Raw genomic sequence first — 8,011 nt, forward strand, 5'->3', positions numbered from 1 at the left:
CTATTCCGCAACAAAGCCTCCTTCACTCACGCCGCCAAACTTACCCTAGTAAAACTGACCTACCGATCCTCGACTTCGGCGATGTCATCTACAAAATTGCTTCCAACACTCTACTCAGCAAACTGGATGCAGTTTATCACAGTGCCATCCGTTTTGTCACTAAAGAACCTTATACCACCCACCACTGCGAACTGACTTTTTAATTGTTTACTCCATGTGTAACTCTGTGTTGTCTGTTCACACTGCTATGCTTTATCTTCGCCAGGTCGCAGTTGCAGATGAGAACTTGTTCTCAACTAGCCTACCTGGTTAAATAAAGGTGAAATAAAAAAATACTGTATTCTTTCTGGGGTGTTTGACTTTTTACCCCCCCACATCCTCTGGGGTGTTTGACTTTTTACCCCCCCACATCCTCTGGGGTGTTTGACTTTTTACCCCCCCACATCCTCTGGGGTGTTTGACTTTTTACCCCCCCACATCCTCTGGGGTGTTTGACTTTTTAGCCCCCCACATCCTCTGGGGTGTTTGACTGTTTACCCCCCCCCACATCCTCTGGGGTGAGAAATTTGGATTTGAAAGACCTATGTGTTAATGAATCGAAAGTGCCCATTTTAAGAGACGCCGTCACACACTTTCTGATGGGGGGGTAGGCAGATATCTGGACATAAAGTATGCATGATAGTGCGAGCCTTGAATTCAAACGATCCCTACAGAGACACACACCCCAATACCCCTTTTGTTTTTGGAACACACACTCCCCCTGTCCCGGCACACGCACACACATTTTGTATGCATGTATTGCTTTTTGATTTCCTGCATCCTCAGGGTTAGCACCTTGGGGGGTGTCCGCACACGCACATGGCTTTCCCTAAGTCTTTTTCTTCGGACAGACTGGGGTGATAGATGGAAAGGACATATTCCTATCGTTAAAAGGTGAGATACTGGGCCTCCCGGGTGGCGCAGTTGTTAAGGGCGCTGCAGCGCCAGCTGTGCCATCAGAGTTCCTGGGTTCGCGCCCAGGCTCTGTCGTAACCAGCCGCGACCGGGAGGTCCGTGGGGCGACGCACAATTGGCCTAGCGTCGCCCGGGTTAGGGAGGGCTTGGTCGGTAGGGGTGTCCTTGTCTCATCGCGCACCAGCGACTCCTGTGGCGGGCTGGGCGCAGTGTGCGCTAACCAAGGTGGCCAGGTGCACGGTGTTTCCTCCGGCGCATTGGTGCGGCTGGCTTCCGGGTTGGATGCGTGCTGTGTTAAGAAGCAGTGCGGCTTGGTTGGGTTGTGTATCGGAGGACGCATGACTTTCAAACTTTGTAGCGATGAGACAAGATAGTTGCTACTACAACAATACCACGAAATTGGGGAGAAAAAGGGGTAAAAAAAACACAAAAAAAACAAAAAAAAAACAAGGTGAGATACTGTTCTAAATTCCTTTTATTAATTCCAAAATATTTAGTACAAACTTTAAGACATGTTAGAATTAATGACCCAATCTTACTGCGCAATATTTAAACATGCACAAGTGTTTTATGTAAAAACATTGGCAGCCTACAGTTGTACATCATTACAACACCCCAGTACTAAACTTGAATAACCTTTAATGTTTATAACATACCGTTGTAGGAAAGACTATAAAATATTACATCGTTTTTTTAAGACATTACATTTCTCCACGACAGACCGGGCGAGAGAAAACAAGAGATCCCCTTTCGTTAAAGGGTGAGATACCATTTATTTAATTCAAAATATTAAGTACATACAGTTTAAAGCATGCCATAATTAAACCTTTTTACTATTCCTTTCTTACAGATATAGGGACTGGTTAGCCCTGACCTGCATCCGTTTCCAATTCCCCCTACGCCATGACATTCTTGCACGCTCCATCAAAGCTCCGTAAGTTTTCCCTCCATGGGTAGATAATCTGTCCGGCATGTAGGTCCTAATTAATAAAATGGGTAGAAAATTCATCTGTTTAAGTCATAAGTAAGGTCCTTTCATAAAGAGGCTGTCATGATTGACTGTGACACATATTTAACACGTATTGCTTGTTAACAAAGACTACTGTTGTACATTGAATATCCACTAGCAGATTGTTGTTGCATCTCCACTATATCTGTCATGTTACTGTGGTCTTTTTAAAAGTCAATAAACATGTGTGTAGATTATACACTTTTGATCCCCCCGGTGTACATGCACCGAACATCCATAGGCTGGAGCCACCTGGAGCTCGGTGCATGTACATATAAAGACAACTAAATAGGAAACTCAACAGTGTGTTAGGCCAAGAAACATTATTTAGATGGCTGTTTTATTGTTGTTGAAAGCTTGAAATGTACACAATGCGAAGAGACCTTGTTTCTAACACCCCAGGCAGAGACATACACACACAATCACCCTCCCAGACATTCCTGCTTCATAGATAACAACCCTAAGGGCACTAAAATAGGGGTGTGGGGCCCTTCTCTTTCAAATGTTCAAACACAGATTCAACCACAATTCAACCAGTTCAACCAGGTCCCTACACATCAATCATCATGACTACTTCAAAGGAATAAATACAATATATGCATAAATTAGCACACCCTGTAAGGCGTGCAGGAACAGGATGTCCTGACCGGATGCCCAAATATGGGCATTCCCTAGAGCACGTGATCACATACATAATTTCACGCGCCCTGTAAGGCGTGAGAACAGGAACAGGATGTCCTGACCGGATGCCCAAATATGGGCGTGCACACGTCTTCCTGACATAGGGTCATAAACCATACATTTGACGTGTGCCATCTACTTTATTCTCTCTCAGGTTGATTGTGGAGGTCTCCACACTGCGAAATGTATATCACTTTAGACTAGAAATGCGTTGAAATACTGATTTGTCATTAATAACCTGAACAGATCTGAGCACACAAGATATGTGGAAGCAATAGGTATTTCACATCTGTGCAGATGAAAGGATGTTCAAAGTGGATGAAAAAAATTAAAAAGAAAGGCCATGATGTATTACTCCAGCCCATGTGCAATTTAAATTATGTTCACTAGATGGCATCAGTGTATGTGCAAAGTTTGAGACTGATCAAATGAACCACTGCATTTCTGTTCAAAATGTTGTATCAAGACTGCCCAAATGTGCCTAAATAGTTTATTAATATATTTTTATGTTCAAAATTGTGCACTCTCCTCAAACAATAGCATGATATTATTTTACTGTAATAGCTACTGTAAATTGGAGAGTGCAGTTAGATTAACAATACTTTAAGCTTTCTGCCAATATCAGATATGTCTATGTCCAGGGATAATTTTTTTTACTTACAACTTCATGCTAATCACATTAGCCTATGTTAGCTCAACCGTCCCATGGGGGCACACTGATCCCGTAGAGGTTAAAACCTCTTAGGGATAGTGAGACGCTAGCGTCTCAAGTGGCCAATAGCCTCGGGAAATGCATAGGGACAAATTCAAATAAAATACGATAAAACTCAAACTTTCATTAAATCACACATGCAGGGTACTCAATTAAAGCTACACTCGTTGTGAATCCAGCCAACATGTCAGATTTTAAAAATGCTTTTCGGCGAAAGCATGATAAGCTATTATCTGATAGCATGCACCCCCCTGAACCACCTGAACGAGTTGTAAACAAAATAATTAGCGTAGCCGGCGCTACACAAAACGCTGAAATAAAATATAAAACATGCATTACCTTTGACGAGCTTCTTTATTGGCACTCCAATATGTCCCATAAACATCACAATTGGTCCTTTTTTTCGATTAATTCCGTCCATGTATACCCAAAATGTCCATTTATAAAGCAGGTTTGATCCGAAAAAAACAGCTTTCCAAAACACGTCACTACAAAACATTTCAAAAGTTGCCTATAAACTTTGCCAAAATATTTCAAACTACTTTTGTAATACAACTTTACGTATTTTTAAACGTTAATAATCGATCATATTGTAGACGGGACAAACTGTATTCAATAGAGAAAGTAAACAAAACATGCACCATTTTCCCTCTTGCGTAACTATCAACAGTGTAACGTTGTTCCAGGATGTGCCTCTTCTTCATTTCACCAATGATTAACTTCAACCTAATTCCAAAGACTGGTGACATCCTGTGGAAGTCGTAGGAACTGTAAAATGGGTGCTATCTAATTTCCCTTGGCAAAGACAACTGAGGTAACTGCCAGAGGAAAATATATATATATTCTGAACAGTTTTTCCTTGGGGTTTTGCCTGCTACATAAGTTCTGTTATAGTCACAGACATGATTGAACAAGTTTTAGAAACTTCAGAGTGTTTTCTATCCACACCTACTAATCATATGCATATAATTTATTCCTGGAATGAGTAGCAGGAAGTTGAAATTGTGCACGCTATTTATCCAAAAGTGGAAATGCTGCCCCCTATCTCGAAGAAGTTAATAAATCATGGTTTTACAAAAAGGATTGTACAACCCAGAATGAAGGGTTTGAAATGATGAAGTGTCTGGTTTTATGTGTTGATTTCCCTTACTTTAATAGACCTTTTGATAGAAGTTATAATATAATGCTTAATTTGTAATGATAATTATCACAGATTGAGTGATACAAGGAGGGAACGTGATTTTAAAAAATGGTATGTTTGTGCTTTTCTTTTAACTTCTTGACGCACGGATCCCTTTAGTGGGATCATTTTCGTCAACAACCGCTGAATTGCAGAGCACCAAATAAAAAATACAAATAAAATATATATTTATAATCATGAAATCACTAGTGAAATATACCAAAACACAGCTTAGCTTGTTTTTAATCCACCTATCGTGTCAGATTTTGAGAATATGCTTTACAGCGAAAGCAATCCAAGCGTTGAGTTTATCAATCACTAGTCAAAACAGTAAGAACAGCTAGCCGCAAATTAGCTTGGTCACGAAAGTCAGAAAAGCAATAAAATGAATCGCTTACCTTTGATGATCTTCAGATGTTTGCACTCACGAGACTCCCAGTTACACAATAAATGTTATTTTTGTTCGATAAAGATTATTTTTATAACCAAAAACCTCAATTTGGTTTGCGCGTTATGTTCAGAAACCACATGTTCGTCCCGGTCCTGAAGGGCAGACGAGGGCAGACGAAAATTCCAAAAAGTATCCGTAATGTTCGTAGAAACATGTCAAACATTTTTTATAATCAATCCTCAGGTTATTTACATAATCAATAATATTTCAACCGGACGGTAAACTATTCAATACTAGAGAGAAAGAAAATGTCGAGCTATACCTCTCGGGCGCATAAACTAATCAAAGGACACCTGATGCGTTTTGATAAATCTCGCTCATTTTTCAAAATAAAAGCTTGAAACTATGTCTAAAGCCTGGTCACAGCCTGAGGAAGCCATTGGAAAATGAATCTGGTTATTACCCCTTTACATGGAGGATGGGGAAGCAATGGAACAGGGATTTTTCCAAATAAAAGGCACTTCCGGGTTGGATTTCCTCAGGTTTTTGCCTGCAAAATCAGTTCTGTTATACTCACAGACAATATTTTGACAGTTTTGGAAACTTTAGAGTGTTTTCTATCCTAATTATATGCATATTCTAGCATCTGGGCCTGATAAATAGTCAGTTTACCTTGGGAACGTTATTTTTCCAAACATAAAAATAGTGCCCCCTAGCTGAAAGAGGTTAACCCATTTTTGTGTTCTATGTTTGTGCTTTTCTAATAATCAATTTCTGTGTTCATGCAAGTGATTGATTGAACGAATCCTCACTCGCAGTATCTGCAATTTGTTAGTACGCCCAGACTCTTGTTTTGAGAACAAAAGATATCTCAGTTTCAAGGTCTCATCTTAGAGAGAAGAAGCCTCGTGAGGTATTGGTCTGTCACGTGCATGACCCAGTATATGACGGTCACATAAATGAAGCAAATGTTAATGATTAATTAATTATGAATGATGAATAAGCTAAATCATTCAAATATAACGTGTCTGTATATAAGAGAACTAACTGGACTGCCCCAGTAGAGCACCTGATTGACATGTGTACTTGGTGCATTGAGTTGGTTGGAACCTCTCCAGCACGCTGATAGTAAAGAATGATTCATTTAAGATTGACTTCCAGTGTCCCTCTGTAGAATTTCCATGACAATGTTTACAGTAGGCTATATCCAGATTGATGGCATATAGTATTTGTGCCATGTCCATTCACTGTCATGCATTCTACTCGTATTGTCTCGTCCTTAAATTCCCGCATGGAGTCACTCATCTCAGTAATCTATTAATAAATGCATTAAATGCAGACTTCCATGTTATTCATGTGTTGTGTATTGTTTGTGTATTCATACATGAAATAAACTCAGCAAAAAAAGAAATGTCCCTTTTTCAGGACCCTGTCTTTCAAAGATAATTCGTAAATATCAAAATATCTCCACAGATCGCCATTGTAAAGGGTTTAAACACTTTCCCATGCTTGTTCAATGAACCATAAACAATTAATGAACATCCACTTGTGGAACGGTCATTAAGACACTAACAGCTTACAGACGGTAGGCAAATAAGGTCACAGTTATGAAAACTTAGGACACTAAAGAGGCCTTTCTACTGACTCTGAAAAACACCAAAAGAAAGATGCCCAGGGTCCCTGCTCATCTGCGTGAACGTGCCTTAGGCATGCTGCAAGGAGGCGTGAGGACTGCAGATGTGGCCAGGGCAATAAATTGCAATGTCCATACTAAGACAGCGCTACAGGGAGACAGGACGGACAGCTGATCGTCCTCGCAGTGGCAGTCCACGTGTAATAACACCTGCACAGGATCGGTACATCCGAACATCACACCTGTGGGACAGGTACAGGATGGCAACAACAACTGCCCAAGTTACACCAGGAACACACAATCCCTACATCAGTGCTCAGACTGTCCGCAATAGGCTGAGAGAGGCTGGACTGAGGGCTTGTAGGCCTGTTGTAAGGCAGGTCCTCACCAGACATCACCGGCAACAACGTCGCCTACGGGCACAAACCCACTGTCGCTGGACCAGACAGGACTGACAGAAAGTGCTTCACTGTTGAATCGCGGTTTTGTCTCACCAGGGGTGTTGGTCGGATTCGCATTTATCGCCAAAGGAATAAGCGTTACACCGAAGCTTGTACTCTGGAGCGGGATCGATTTGGAGGTGGAGGGTCCGTCATGGTCTGGGGCGGTGTGTCACAGCATCATCGGACTGAGCTTGTTGTCATTGCAGGCAATCTCAACGCTGTGCATTACAAGGAAAACATCCTCCTTTCTCATGTGGTACCCTTCCTGCAGGCTAATCCTGAGATGACACCCAAGCATGACAATGCCACCAGCCATATTGCTCGTTCTGTGCGTGATTTCCTACAAGACAGGAATGTCAGTGTTCTGCCATGGCCAGCGAAGAGCCCGGATCTCAATCCCATTGAGCACGTCTGGGACCTGTTGGATCGGAGGGTGAGGGCTAGGACCATTCCCCCCAGAAATGTTTGGGAACTTGCAGGTGCCTTGGTGGAAAAGTGGAGTAACATCTCACAGCAAGAACTGGCAAATCTGGTGCAGTCCATGAGGAGGAGATGCACTGCAGTACTTATTGCAGATGGTGGCCACACCAGATACTGACTGTTACTTTTGATTTTGACCCCCCCTTTGTTCAGGGACACATTATTCAATTTTTGTTAGTCACATGTCTGTGAAACTTGTTCAGTTTATGTCTCAGTTGTTGAATCTTGTCATGTTCATACAAATATTTACACATGTTAAGTTTGCTGAAAATAAACACAGTTGACTGTGAGAGGACGTTTCTTTTTTTGCTGAGTTTATGTATGATGACTGTAGGCCTATCTGCAGGGTGTGCATCCATGCTCGTATATGTGTATGAAAATATGTATGCATGAACATAATGATGAATATATATATGTGTGTGCAGACATACAAACATGTATGAATGCATACATAAATGCGTTGTGGAGCTGTATGTTAATACAGACCTGAAAATACATAGGACTACATGTGAAAATGGAGGCAAACTC

The sequence above is a fragment of the Oncorhynchus clarkii genome, chromosome 13 (assembly GCF_045791955.1).
Source record: "Oncorhynchus clarkii lewisi isolate Uvic-CL-2024 chromosome 13, UVic_Ocla_1.0, whole genome shotgun sequence".
NCBI classification, from domain to species: domain Eukaryota; kingdom Metazoa; phylum Chordata; class Actinopteri; order Salmoniformes; family Salmonidae; genus Oncorhynchus; species Oncorhynchus clarkii.